The sequence below is a fragment of the Chelonia mydas genome, chromosome 16 (assembly GCF_015237465.2).
Source record: "Chelonia mydas isolate rCheMyd1 chromosome 16, rCheMyd1.pri.v2, whole genome shotgun sequence".
In the NCBI taxonomy this organism is placed as follows: domain Eukaryota; kingdom Metazoa; phylum Chordata; order Testudines; family Cheloniidae; genus Chelonia; species Chelonia mydas.
The window spans coordinates 16,966,203-16,981,823 of record NC_057857.1 but is presented as its reverse complement, the minus strand read 5'-3'; the positions used below and the strand labels follow the sequence as shown (position 1 = coordinate 16,981,823).

General features: G+C 46.0%; 1 protein-coding gene across 6 annotated transcripts in view; it reads left to right on the top strand.

Annotated features, from left to right (window-relative positions):
- The window catches only part of VAV2 (vav guanine nucleotide exchange factor 2), a 309,428-nt gene that overhangs the window by 194,237 nt on the left and 99,570 nt on the right, over positions 1-15,621 (top strand). The window lies entirely within an intron of this gene.

Genomic DNA, 15,621 nt, shown 5'->3' with positions numbered 1-15,621 from the left:
TGCTAATGACGGTTAAATAGCTGGCCAGGAAAACCCTAGCAAATCAGGCTCCAGTCACTGAAATGAAGGGGATTATGTGGGCTAGAGGGAGGCTCTTGGAGATTTTGGTAGTCCACAACCTGCAGGGTGAATGTGGAGCCTGATTTCATTGGGTCGGTGCCCTGGCTGTAACTGAAAGACCAGGGAAAAGCTGTTTTCGTTGTTTAAAAAGTCCAACTCGTTCTTTATGATCAGTGTGGGAAGTTTGACACTGATGTTTGTTGACACACTGCTCCCCTTCCCTGTGATGGTCTGATTCCCCTAACCTTGGGAGAGCAGGATTCTGGCTGCCCCCTCAGCCTGCCCCTGACAACTGTAGTACTGGTGGGATTGCTGTTAAGGGCTGAGCTTCCGGGCTAGGTGCTGTGTAGCTCTAGTTAGGCACAGCCGGTTGGAACGGGAGACAAAATGAAGCTGAGCTCCTGAAAAGCGCCAAGCAATCACTGAGCACCACAGCAAGGCTCCATGAAAGTGGCAAGACACCTCCTGTGTCAGAGAGGGAAGTGCCGAAGGATCCCTGGCTACCCAGATCTTCAGGCAGCTGACTCTGAAAGGGGCTGCATTAGGGGTTGTGACTTTCACCATTGGGCTGCAGTAGATTCATAGTGCAGGCTTGTTTGGGGCGAATGCCTTCCCTTTTGCACATCTGCCCATGGAAGGCTAGCTGCTGGGCAAAAACGGTGCTCCAGTTCGCACATACAGGGTGCTGCTGTTGAGTGAGTCATGGTCTAGAACTCCCAAGTTTGCTTCCCAGCTCTGATCCTTTCTCTATGGCCCTTTGGCCAGTCACTTCACTCCAGTCTACACGCAGATTTTGTATCAGTCCAACTGTTGGTTAGAGGGATGATTTTTGTTGTTTTTACTGATATGGTTATACCAGTGCAACCCCAAGTGTGGAGACAGTCATAGCGGCAGTCAGCTGATTCCCCTTCCCATACAAGAATAGACATAAAGTGCCTTTATTGTGGTATAACTGTATCCACACTATGGGGTTTGTACCACTGTAACTATACTGATATGGTTAAAGGGATACAAGTTTTGTGTGTAAGATGAGCCCTAAACGGTAAAACTGACAGATTCCACAAGGTACAATGGGCACTGTAGTGAGTGAATGTTTGTAAAGTGCTTTGAGGATCAAAAGCACCATCTGAGTTAGGCACCGTTTGTTTATTCAGAGTAGTCTTGAGTCCTGGAGAAGACTATAGTGATTATTATTTTAAGGGGAAAAGTGCATCAAAGCATTGTGGGAGCTGGGGGAGGGAAATCCACATGTATAAATTACACTGACATTGCAAAAGGTAATCTTAAAAACGTAGGCCCTGGCTTGGCGTGTTGCTTACACCATCTTGCAGGTCATTCACTCTTTTCTAATCACGTACCCAGGTATGAAAGGTGTATTATTACTTTATAGGAAGAGCAAGCTGGCCATACTGCTAAGCCTGCTGTAGATAAATAACGTTTTGCAAGGCCTGAATCACATACTTCCATTGAAGTCAATTGGGAGACTCCCATTAAGTTTCATGGGGGCTGGTTGGAGCCACAAGTCCAGTAGACAGCGGGGATGCAAGAGGCATGATGGCTTGCAGTCCATTGGTGTGATATTCCCCCCCCCTACAGTATAGCTATTAAATTTTCACATTTATTTTATTACAGGCTTTTAAAATTCCCATTAAATTCTCTTATCTGGAAGTCTTTTGGCTAGTAATTACAGAAGCAAAGAGTGTTGGTGACACTCTTTCTGTCTTTCTTTCTGACTCCAAGTTTTTCCTATGTGTTAACCCCACTTTCCCCCGTTCGTCAGCTGCCCATACAAGAATACATAGTGCTGATTGCTTTCTTCACCCTAAAAAAAAAAAAGCCCACCAAAGTTCTTCCTCTTCTCACCTACCCCAGCAATAAGCAAATACATACCTTTTGTCCATTCCTGCATTTTTTTTTTAAAGTAGATCACTTCTTGCACCATCATCTTAAAAAGCCTTGACTATGGAAGCCAAGCTCCGATGAACTTTATATGAAAACTAGCAGCAGCCTTTGCTCTCTGAAATGACTGCAGACATCTGCCATCTCGGAACCCGATCCCTGCTCCTCTTTATGCAGGTCTCCACCGATGACAGCAACCCCTTCCCTGGCTTAGGGAGGCTGTTTTTTATGGATGTCTTAGGATCCCAGAGCCCGGGCTCTAGCCCTAATGTCTACACTGCAGTTTTATGTCCACACAGCCCAAGCTCTGCGTGCCCAAATCACTTGACCCAGGCCAGCTGCAGGTGTTTTATTGAAGTGCGGGTGTACTCTAAAGGTCTGATCCAAAGCCTGTTGAAATCAATGGAAAAACTCCCATTGACTTTTGGCTTTGGATCAAACCCTAAGCGCTTAGAAAACCGAACAAATATAGTCCCCTTGTTCACACATTGTATATAGTCTTCAGCACTGTTAAATGAAGGTATTTTCTCCCCAATGCATTTTTTAGCTCCAGACTTTGGGATCACACAGGAAAATCCATATTTTAAAAAAAACCCAGCTCCCCAAGCCTATTGTTTTTCTTAAATATGTCCCATGATCATGCAGTCTCCCACGAAGGACAAAAAGATAAAATAAAACTCATATGTTACTCAGTAACAGAAGGAATCTTTCTACCTAATAAAGACTTTCTAGATGCGTGGACCTTGCCAGAGAAACCCTGCCTCACAGAGTAATTCAGGTGGCTATCAGAATAGCTCTGCAGTGATGACAAGAGTGTTTCCTCCAAAGAACAAGCTATAAATAGCAAAAGCCTATCGTTAATGAAATGTTTTGTTTGCAGTATACCACTGCAGTTGGACTTAATCTGTGGCAGCTGTAGCTACAGACGGCGCTGTATGTTTACTTCTTGTGCTGTGTTGTTATTTCAGTGGCAGATTTTTGAATTCGTTTGGAGTGCCGTGTAGCCCTTAGTGCATGTTGCATTGACTTACCTCCTGGCTAGTGCTCTGCCTCTGTTGATTGCTAAGATAAAAATGGGTTTATCTGTCGCACAAGGTTGTTTGTTCAACATAAGCTGTTATCCCTCCCACCTTCATCTCCCCACTAATTAAACAAGCCTCCCCCCCCCCCCACCACACACACAATTACAGGACTCACCACCCACTGTTTGTTGTGCTCTGGGTTGCTGCAGGGCTGCTCAGTCCACAAAAGCCAGGTGGTTTCAAACCATTACACACCACAGTGACCATGTCCCTTGACGTTTTGAATACTCTTCCATGCATAATGAGATTCTTGCTGCTAAGGGAGCTTTATTGTTTCGTTAAGAAGAGACTTTTTCTGCTTGTATCTCTGATCCAAGGTCTTAAAAGGAAGAGGATGATGATGTGGTTAAGACACTAGACGGGCCTGGGTTCAATTCCTGGCTCTGCCCCAGATTCCCTGGCTGACTCTGGTCACATCACTTAATTTCTCTGTGTCTCATTTTCCCGTCTGTCCAATGGGGATGATGATCCTTCCTTTGTCTAGTCTCTTAGAGTGTTATGCGTATATGCAGCACCTAGCATAACTGGGTTCTGAGCTCAGTGAGGGCCTCTAGGCGCTACAGAAATTGAATAATATTTTTTCCTGTAGCACACCTCACTGTAATAGCCAAGTGTAGTGTTTTTTCACAGTGCAAAGTGGATACACGGTTGGGGATACAGAGAAGGAGGTGGTTCTGGTGTAATTTTTCATCCCTAGAGAGAGGGAATCCCTGTTTAAGTCCTTTCTCTCTGTTTCATACTGCCACCCATCGCCATAGTATCTTAGTACCTTCTATGTAAAATCAATTGCTGTAGTGAAATCACTAGTGGATTTCCTGGAATCTCTGGCGCGGCTGTCACGTAGTATCAATACACCTGCCCTCCTCCAGTCAATCACAGGTCCAGTCAGCTGACTACTTTTCTTTTCCCCGGTTGCTTTGTTAATCCCACCACTGGCATCAGACTTGAAGCAGGTGGGGGGAAAATGGCGCATCGGCGGAAGAGCTGTCATTGAAGGAATGGACCATAGTCTTCTCGGTAGCTAGAGGACAGAGTAGGGAATCGGGCAGTCCCAATCCATACCAAATTTGGTCACTTCCCTGAGATTTAACAGGCTCTTCTGTGCCTTGCCCTCAGATTGCTATAGTTACATCTCCTTCCCTTTTAAAGAGGGCAGCTGTCACAAGGAGAGTATTGTTCTCAAATGGATGAGTTTGAGAGCCCTTCGGGAGCCTGGCTATTTGCAGATCCTGTGCTAATGTAAATTTCCAATAACTGGATTAATGGGGTATGTACGTTTAAAAAAACAGAACTATAAACAGCACGTACATAGCAAAAATCCCCCACTCTGTGTGGGGCTGAATTACTCTGGTGGAGACACTTTCAAAACCCCAGTGCTTTACAATACAGAGACTGTTCTTAGGGAAGTTTTGTGTAATTAACACAGCTACCATGATAACAATAATCAGTGGACTGCGCAATATACCAAAGTCAATGAGACTCAAAGAAAAAACCTTTTCCCTTGAAACTCTATGCTGCATGATCTACACAGGGTATTGATAATTGCAGCAAAAGAAAAAAATGGGGAAGGATCACCAAATTAATGTGAATGGTGCTGGTTACGGAGCACAGATGCGATCAGCAACGAATGCTCTAATCCCTACTGTGATCACTGGTAATAAGAATTACATGTGGTCTTCTGGGATCCCCACCTAGAGAATCTCAATCCACATTGTCCTTGGCAAGGGAGATCATTTAACTGATTTCAGACAATCTCCTAGCCATAAATTAAAGCCCATTGAGACATAGGGCACTGATTTTATCTGGACATTTTAGCTTACAGATAATGGTAATGATTCATTGTTGTTCTATTGCACTGAAGAATAGCTTACACAGCCCCAACTTGAAGTCATGTCTCCATTGTGCTAGGTGCTGTACAAACATACAGTGGAAGACAGTCCCTGTCCCAAAGACTTCACAATCTAACTAAAGAAGCGTGAGATTAAAGCAGTCACCATTTGCAGATGGGGACACCCCAATTCAACAAGCGGTTGCCTATCTTTAGGCTTGTGGGTAGTCCCATTAGCTTTAAAGTACTTAAAGTTAGGCATGTGCTTAAGTACCTTGCTAAATCGGGGCAGAGAGATTGTGATTTGCCCCAGGGAGTCCATGGCAGAGCTGAGAACTGACCTCCGTTCTCCTGAGTCCAGTCCTGTGCCTCAACCAAATGACCATCCATGTTCCATGCACTCTGCAACTGACTAAGCCTCCCAAAGGCAGTTCACTCAAGCCTTGGGCTTTCAAAGGTCTACTTGCGTGCTGGGCTTTGTTCCTTGAAGTCCATGGCAGATCTCCTATTAATTTCAATGAGCACAGAATTGGTCCTTTAGTCCGTGAGGGCATTTTTTTCTTTCATTAAAGTGCTGGAATCCATCTTGCACACCCAAGTTGGGGGAGTGCAGCAAATTAGAACTAGCCTAGGTGGTGCCAGGTTGCCAAATATCCCTGTAGAATCATCCAGTGTGGCTATTGTGGCTTGCTCACTTTGTGCCTTAGTTTATCATACTAGAGATACGGTGTGATTCGTATCCTCAGAAGGCAAACACAAGGGGTATATGGATTATATACAGCGACACGGCACTTGTAATTACATCCCGGCTCTTGTTTGCCTATTATGAATAGAACTTGCAGGAAATGTTCTTGCATTGTGTGCGATCCCCGCCAGTCTCTCAGAAATGAACGCGCTGGTTCGGGAGACAGCAGCTGGGTTTATTCCCAGCCACACGCATGTGGTTGCTGTTTAATTGCATCTACAGTGTGAAAACATCTTTCAAGCAGGCTGCATGCTCCTCTGACACAAGGAGGACACCAGACATTATTGGGGAGTCCGGTGGTCTTTAAGGTGCCACGGATCTCCTCGTTGTTTTTGTGGATACAGACTAACACGGCTACCCCTCTGATACTTGAGACATTATTGGACACATTTTGAAGCTTTGAGAAGGTATCGTGTGTTGCAGCCATGTTTTTGATTATTCACCAGTCAGGTTAAATAATAGAGAGAGAGATTGAATGGGGATAAACGTTGGCGACATTGTGGTGAAAGAGGAGATTTTAAGTGTATGTGGTAGACATGTCCAGCCATTAGAAATTATTGGAAGCAATACATAACCAAATATTGTAAACTGCTGGATATCCATGACCAAAGGATCCTCCCAGGGCTTCCTAGTAGAAATGGTCAAACGAAAAGAAATGAAGAATTAATCTCTCATCGGCTAGTTGATGCTAGGCGATTGATAGCCGCAGTGCAAAAAGAAAAACAGTCCAAAACTAGAAGAATGATTTTGTTTTTATTTTAAAAGGGAAGTTGTTATGGGAAAATGTAAATGTCCAAAGTCACTTTTCAATAATGTTAGGCTCTTGGCTTCAATAATACCTTGTGGCAGTGAGTTCCACTGGCTGAATGTGGTCTGCTTGGGGTGGGTTGGAAAGCATGTCCTTTTATCTGTTTGAAATGTATATTTCCCTTGGAAACTGAGTTCTGCAAGCAGAGCAGGAGGTTTAGAAATAACGGTTCATGCTACCTCGTCCATTTTTAATGTGTGTGCGCGCAATGCAGCTATTTGAAAATATAAAGGAGTTAGCGGGTTCAAAGAGCCATTCTTGAAAGTGAATCCCTTATATGTGAACTGAAACCCCTGAAGTGACTCTGCAATGACACCGCAGCTAATAGAATGGATTTTTTTTTAAAATCCCACTATTAGCAAACCGCGGAGGGGGGAATCTTATTTTGATCAGACCTGCTTGCATAGTGAGGGTACTCAGACTCTTGGCCAAGTCATGGCTGTGCACTGACCCTGCTTTGGTGGAGGGACAGAGAATGAGTGTTTGTCTGTACTTGCTTTGGGGAACTAGGTCTGGATTCTGACCTTTCTTGAGGCTTTTTTTCACTGCTGAAGAGCTGGAGTTTTTTGCCTCAGGGTCATGGTGTGTGTGTGTGAGAGAGATCCCGAGGCAAAACCAGGAGATAAGGCATGCTAGTTTTACCACAAAGCAAAGTGCGCTAACCCCCCGCCTGGGGTTTGTCTCAGGAGGTTAACCAAAGTGCCTTGTTTTCCCTGTGTTTTTGCCTTGGGAGAGCTCAAAAATGCTAGTTGCCCCGAGGTTAAAAAAACAGCATCCTTCTTAGCAGTGAAGACAAGCCCTTGGCTGGGAGCATGTTGCCCAAGGACACATGACACTTGTTGCTGAGGGGATGCAGTTGATCTCAGGGGATGAGGTGCTGCTGATTACAGGGCCTGGAGAAGTCACTGTAGATCATTAGCCGGGATGTCCTGCTTTGCATGCCAGCAAATGGCGAGTGAGCGCGTCGGTGGGTGAGGGAAATGGAGAGGCTGCAGGGTTTAGAGTAGGCCTGGGAGAATAGGCCAGCTGGGTTCTGTTCCTGGCAGTGCCACAAACTTTCATGGGAGCTTTTGGGCATTAACCACAGGCCATTTATTGAAGTGTCTAAATGTGGATGTAGTTCAGGCACCTACCTGTGACGATGCCAGCTTGAACGCCACCGGGCCTCAGCTTCAGGTCTCACCCGGGAGGCACTACATCACCGTGAATTATTATTTCTCCAGGGCCTAGTAAAGTCAGTGGAAAGACTCCCGTTGACGACTCCAGTGGGCATGGGATCGGGCCCCATTGTGAAAAAGGCTCAGGGTGATACTTGCAGGAGCGTCTAAGTGACATAGGCGCATGAGCTCCTTTACCTTGGCCTTGCGCTCCCAGCTCATTTAGGCGCTTTAGAAAAGCCCATCCTCTGGCTCTCAAACAGCGGGGTGTGCTCCGACTTCCGCTTTTGTTCCAGCGCTTGCAGGAGGTAGGAGGCTCCTGGTACAAATAAAGGCAAGTAACATTCAAAATCAGTGCATCTCTTCCTTGATTGAACCCCTGCGATGCTCATGTTCACACGGACGTATTCCAGCTGTGAATACCACAAAGGAACGGGCCACGGGGTACAAAAGCCTATTGAGCCATCCACATGCTAATGTCAGCTAGCTCGTACCAGGTGAATGTTGCTTCAGGAGCAAGTCCTAAAGAGTGTGTTGCTTTTCTCTTGTACAGCTGCCGGGGCTTGCTGTATGTAGCAGCATTTGTCATTGAGCCCGGTGCCATGAAAAATTGCAGCGTTCCTTTCCAGTCCTTGACTTGTTCTCCTAACTTTCATTGCTTAACAATGCGTCACCGTGCTTGCAAAGGGGTGCGGTGTTCAGCCTTTCAATCATCTGCTCTTTGTTCTTGCCTCCTAGCCCAGCACCACATGCTGACATGAAAACCTCTCTGGCAGGAGAGATCTGACAATAGAGGGCAGACAATAGGACGAAACAGGCACCTCCTAGTCAGGCTTAAACCCCTGTGGCTGTGATTGTACAGTGCAACATGCTTCCCCTGTCCCAACCTAGAGTAGCTGGGTTGTGATGCATGGAAGGCTAGGGGAGATGGAGTCCGCCTCCATTTCTAAGGCCCCCTTTGCTGCTCTGCCTCCATAAAGGGAGGAACGGGGACTATATGGCAACAGATCCACAGTCCCTGCTTCTGAACTCCTTCACCTGTGCCCTGGCCCCAACCACGGCCAAAAACCAGTGTGGAGGAAGCTAGGGCCTGCAGTGACGAGGTGGTGTAGAACCCTGGCATTGAGGTCTGAAACTGCAGAACTGCACCGGTTTCATTGCATTTGGGGCCCTTTGCGGCCGCTGAGAAGAGAGTAGGATGTTGCCCTCTCTGTTTAAAGGAACACTGTCAAAATGGACACGCCCCAGTTCTCAGGTCGTGTCCCTGAACCCTCCGAATGCTGGCGATTTAGCTCAAATGCGACTCTCCCGCAACCCACCTTCGTCAGCAAAACCAAAGCCCGACTGACAAGATTTTGCATCCCTCTGCCCAGCACTACCTTAAAAACAAACTGCCCCTCCTGCTGTGGGGAAATCTGTTGCCAGGTTGAGCTTCTGTACTAAGGACCCTGCTGCTATCACCAGTGAGTGTGTCTGTGGCACGGGGTTTTCCCATGCGTGTTGTGTGGTCCCTCCCCTCAGCCTGCCTGTACTGTTCAAGAGATTATAACATTATAGGGTTCCTCTAGCGCAGTGAGGGAGCAGCATTCCCGTGCATTACAATGCCCTGCCTGTCTGGAAGAAGGGGGATGGAGACCGACTAAGCAGGCGGCTGCCTTGACTTGCCTATACAGCAAACCAAGGCTGGTATATCTGATTTTCAGTAGATGAGGCCCAAAAGTGCCCCTTTAACCTATCATGGCACATGCCTGTAACTGATTTTCTATCAAGCCCAGAGCAAGTGTGACGAGGTGCTAGCCTCTCTCCAGGATGATGATTTTTCAAGAAGCTCCCAGGACTAGAGCTGAAGAAATTCTTGATTCTTTTGGTATGGTGGCCAAACTGGGGGTGTGAGGAAAAGTTCATTGCGTGAGAGCCCTGAAGCACTTACAGTCTAAATGGAGGAGAGACCCAAAAGGATGGGAAGGAAACAAAGACCACAGGGAGGTTTTCCCACAGTCGCACAGCTGGGAATAGAGCCTAGATCTTTTGAATCCCGGTCTAATACTGTATCCGTTGGACCAAAGTAGGCCTGAGTCAGAACTCTCAGATCCAAACTCCTCCACGCCTGGCGTGTTGATTCAGGAATTAAATCCAGAGCTGAGGCCAAATTCTCCATCTTGCTTCACACTCCCTAATTGTCTGAACCCAAATATTGGATGGGAGCAGCCTTACATTTGGTGTGGGAGTGATATCAGAAACAGAAGTTTGTGTTCCTGCCAGCAAAACTGGGCTCCTGCAAATCCAAGCGTCAGGTCCCCCCCAAGGCAATTAACCGAGAAGAAATCACTTCCGCTCACCATCCCAGAGGAGAGAAGGGATAATAAGTGAAAATCTTTTATATGGATTTGAAAAAATTCTCCTGTGTAATGCAGCCCTCATGCTGTTTGCATTTGGCCTCTAGTCCCTTCGCCCCAAGGGATGGTAGATCAACTCAGGATGTGGCTCTAGCCAGATGTGAATCTGACAAGCAATTAAAGTCTCTAGCGATTAAGTTTGGAAATGTCTGCAGGCAGTGATTCTGAGGAGGAGGTACTAATGGGATCTCTTATCCTAGATGGTTTGGTTTACTCGGACCATTTTACTCACGGTCGTCATGCTCTCAGTAATTACCTATGCCCGTTATATATATATATATATATATTTATAATGCTATTGTGGATCCATTGGGCACAGTTAAGTATTACTATAAAATGGGTTTAGAAGTTTGTGAAATGAATCCATGTCCTGAAAAACACTTGGTTACTCCTAGAACCCTGTTTCTTCAGCTCCACAAACTCACACCTCTGCCGCCTGAGCCAAAAGAAGGTTTTTACCTCTGGACGGCAGTAACTCCTGTATCCCATCTGTCGGCCAGTTGCTAGAGGGCAACAGCTTTTTGTCATTCATACACCCAAAGCCAGTACACTTCAGAGAGTGAATGCATGTAGTGACTTCTGTCACGGTACCTTTTTTAGGGATTCCAGCATTCAGGAGTGGAAAGGGCACAGTGACTAGAAATAGATTTAAAAGTCAGGCTTTATTTAGGCTGTGTGTTTCCACAGTCAGTACAAACAAGCCCCCTTTCTTTCCCCATTTTTAAAATACAATACCCAACAGGATAAATGTCATGACCTAAAGATTGGGTGGCCTCCTACATCTCTTGGAATCCAATTTGCACTTGAGTCTCCTAGGGTGAAAGACTAGTGTGTTGAAACTCCTTTAGCCTAATGCCACAGATGGCTCTGATGGCGTGATGAATGCATGCACTGCATATATGGTTCTTGCTCATCATCTTCCGCACACAGTAATACTGATGCTGCCAAGAGTCGCAGACCCCATCTTTTGTATAAAGACTTCACATTACCTCAGTGAATTTGAGGCAAAGTCCCAGGGGACAAATGCTAGCATGCTGCAAAACACCCACATGGACTCTCATCAAGACGTCAAGGAGCAGATTCTCTGCTGATGTAAATTGGCATAGCTCCATTTAAGTCATTGAACTCAATGGAGCTATGACCGTTTATGTCAGCTGAGGATGTGGCCCTTGGTGCTTAAGATTTCCCAGCCCAATACACCTAACAGCCAAAGACTAGCTGAAAGGGCAGAAACGTGCCCAAGGGGATACAGCACCAGAGAAGAAAAGGAAGGGAGCAGCTCAAAATATGTGTCATGCTTTGTATCCATGCTGGCGAGTTGAACCAAAACCCCAGCTCCAAACCACTGCTGTACATTAGAAAAGCTTAAATCACTGCCAGCCCCTGGCTCCCTGTTGGCCTGAGTCGAACTCCTGGATTCGACAGTCCTGAAGTCTGGAGAATTTCAGATCCAGATGCAGATTTGCCTGTACAGATTGGCTGATATAACTGGAGAACTCTGCATTGATTTGTTTTATTCCCCTCAGGAATGTGGCAATGGTACCAACATTTTTTGGGGAATCCCACCATCAGCCCATTCAGAGAGGAGAGCTCTCTTACCTTCATAGATTTTAAGGTCAGAAGGGGCCATCGAGATCATCTAGTCTGACCTCCTGCACATTGTGGGCCACACATCTTCACCCAGCCACTCACTCCTGTAACAGACCCATAACCTCTGGCTGAGTTACTGAAGTCCTCAACTCATGGTTTAAAGACTTCAAGTTACAGAGAATTCACCATTTACACTAGTTTAAACCTGCAAGTGACCCATGCCCCATGCTGCAGAGGAAGGCGAAACCCGCCCAGGGTCTCTGCCAATCTGACCAGGGGGAAAATTCCTTCCCGACCCCAAATATGGTGATCAGTTAGACCCTGTGCATGTGGGCAAGACCCACCAAGCAGATACCTGGGAAAGAATTCTCTGTGGTAACTCAGAGCCCTCCCCATTTAGTGTCTCTCCGACTCTGCCCCTCTCTCGTTTGCTTCAGCTGGATTCATCCCCGAGTCTGATAAAGCTGCTGAAAAATCTGTTGTTGTTAGTGAGATCCAATGGAGAAAGTATTAACCTGTCCGGACCCAGCCTCTCCCAACGTGCCAGCCTTCTCCTGGCATGAGGCCATGTGACCCCAGTCTAATGCCCTACCCATTTTCCCCAAGTCCTTTAGAAGAGTATCAAAACCTATCTCAGAATTAACTGCAATAGTGCATGACTGACAACAAAGGACATGGACACAATTGTGTTGAGTCCCTTTGGAACCACATTCAATGGACGTTCCAACAGAAAAATGACTGAAAACATAAGAATGACCATATTGGATCAGACCAATGGTCCATCTAACCCAGTGGACTCTGATAGTGGCCAGTGCCAGATGTTTCAGAGGGAATGAACAGAACAGGGCAATTGTTGAGTGATACATCACCCCTGTCGTCCAGTCCTAGCTTCTGGCAGTCAGAGGTTTAGGCACACCCGAGTGTGGGGTTACGTGCATGACCATCTTGGCTAATTGGACTATCCTCCATGAATGTATCTAATTCTCAGTTTAGGCCTGTAGGCACTACTTTTAATACAAATAATGAACAACAATAATGCAGATTAGTTGTTAGGGAGAAATTATTTATGGGTGACTTTATTTCTATTTGCACATGGGTGTTTCTTATGGTGACTCCAGCTCATAAGGTGCTTGCACGGGTTACATAGACCATCTCTGCTGCTGGGACTATTGAAAATATTTTAATATCTTGCTTAGATGCAGGTAAAACATAATTTAGTAGGTTTTTTAAATAACTTTTTTCTTTTAATGAAAATATTTACTAATGTCAGGAAATTGTAGGGAATCATGGGGAAACTGTTAATCATCCATGGAATGCATTGCAGTTCTCATAGGTTTCAGAGTAACAGCCGTGTTAGTCTGTATTCGCAAAAAGAAAAGGAGGACTTGTGGCACCTTAGAGACTAACCAATTTATTTGAGCATGAGCTTTCGTGAGCTACAGCTCACTTCTGCACATTCTGGCTCTTGGATGCATAGATGTCACTTATCTTTATATATCTGAAGGTAGAGTCAGCAGAGAGCGAATAAGAATTGTGAATTTTGGCTGAGCTATTGCTTTCTTTTGTTTGGCAATGATGAGGTTAGTAATCAGGGGCATTTTGTGACCTAATAGCTAAAAGCTGCCATGGCTTATGGCTTGGTCTGTCTTTCCGATTTCTCAGTCTGAAGAGGGTTGGTGTGCTTGAGCTCAGAATAGTGCTGTTCCCTTTACGAAAAAGTACATCATGTGGCCCTAGTCAGCCCCTAATGTCAGAGTATTTCAAGTGTTGGGTAGCGGAGTTTGGTGCGTGTGTGTGTGTTTTACAGGTCCCTCTCTGTGCCCAATCTACAGCTTTTTGTCTGCTTCAGCCAGAGCTACAAAGCCTTGATTCTTTAGATTCATAGAATCATAGAATATCAGGGTTAGAAGGGACCTGAGGAGGTCATCTAGTCCAACCGCCTGCTCAAAGCAGGACCAATCCCCAATCAAATCATCCCAGCCAGGGCTTTGTCAAGCCTGACCTTAAAAACTTCCAAGGAAGGAGATTCTACCACCTCCCTAGGTAACACATTCTAGTGTTTCACCACCCTTCTAGTGAAAATTTTTTTCCTAATATCCAACCTAAACCTCCCCCACTGCAACTTGAGACCATTACTCCTTGTCCTGTCCTCTTCTAGCACTGAGAATAGTCTAGAACCATCCTCTCTGGAACCACCTCTCAGGTAGTTGAAAGCAGCTATCAAATCCCCCCTCATTCTTCTCTTCTGTAGACTAAACATTCCCAGTTCCCTCAGCCTCTCCTCATAAGTCATGTGTTCCAGACCCCTAATCATTTTTGTTGCCCTTCAAGATTAATCTTGCCCTTAACAAGATTAAGTTATAGCAACTCATGCTGTCAGCTCTGGTGGTCCCTTGGTTCAGTTCTCAGCGTACTGGCCAAGATGGCGGCCATCCTGTGTGCATGTGGAAGAAATATGTATGTGTGCACACAATTACAATATGTATACATGTGTAGGTGAGACCTTGTTCTATGAAGTGGCCCTAGCCAGAAGTACTTTCGTTTTTCACTCCTCTCACGCTCATCCTTTTCGGAACCTCAAGGAGCTCCCCATTTTGCCCATGCCCTGCAATGTGGCCAGGCCTTGTTCTCCTGAAGGAGTTGTGGAAAGGACTAGTGATGCCCAGTCAGGCATCTCTCCAGTGGAAGGAGGCTGTCTCTCAGGAATGACCTCTGCAAGTGACTCAGGGCGTGTCTTCACTGCTGGAGTTAGTCTACTGGAGCTAGCCTAGCTCACGGGAGAGCTGCTACACTGCAAAACAACGCTCCAGCTACCCAGAGTGATTGGATCAGCCACTGATGAGTTGCGCTCACTTGAACTGTTGCATTCTTCGCTCAAGCATCAGCAGCCCTGAAGCTTCAAACAGACCCTTCCCATCCCTTAACCCCTGTGACACGCAGCTAGCTTGAGTTGAAAGCATCACCTAACGAGTAGAGAGCTTTGTGTGTGGATGGAAGTTGGGTTAGGGGCAACACTCGGGTTATACTTTGTGCTAATGCCACAGTGAAAACAAGCCCTAAAACAAGCCCAGCAACCCCCAAATTCTCACCCTGGCTCTGCTGCTGGCTCCGTCAGTTAACCCATCAGCTGTCATGGGCCAGCCGTGGGTGTTTAATTGCAGTGTAGACATACCCTTAGTGTTCCAGGGAACCTGGTGTAAAACATTTTTTTTTTTTTAAATTGGGAGGTGAGTATATTTTTCAAACCATTGGAAGTACTTAACACCAACCAATCAAACCACCACCTGGCTTCTTGGATGGATCATTGGCTACCCACAAAACATCTAGACCCTTAAATCCCAGAAGGGCTGTGTAGATGCAGGAGAAACCTAAGGCGATGCCTGAAAAGTGACCTTCACTAAGTGTGCCATATGGGCGGCAACTGCTTGTCCAGGACGGATTGGTCGGAGTAGAAGCTCTTTGTCACAGAAAGCTATGTCTGCATGCTGTGACAGTTGTGATTATTTTTTTATAGATGAGATTTATTATAAGCCATGCCCTGGAGTTCCAAACTGTCTCAGCCAATCAGGATGCAGCATCAGAAGCTGCATGTTTAATTATTGAAAAGAAGCTGTCAAGTCCTCCGTACTGACGTGCCTTGAAAAGTTCTACTTTACCTGAAGCCCACCTCCTTGTTCCCATTTAGAGTTTAGAATAACCTCCATCTGCACTCACACCCTGCAACTGCTTCCCCCAGTCACACAGATGTGACAATGGCTCCAGGCCAACAAGGGAGTGTTGAAAATGGTCCATTGACAGCAAAGGGCCAGATCTTTCTCTGCTGTAAATCAGCATCCCTTCTTTGAAGCCCGTGGAGCTATGTCCATTCAGGCCACCTGACGATTGGGCACAAAAAAAGCTTATACTGAAAGTGCCATTTCTAAAGTGAGGTTCAACTAGTGAGGTTATAATCTTGATGGCGTTGCACCTTGCCTTCGAGTTTCATTGTGCTTCCTCTGTACGTTTCTTCAAAACATTTCAAATCCTGCCCAACTTTAGGGGAGTTCGTTCTTAAAC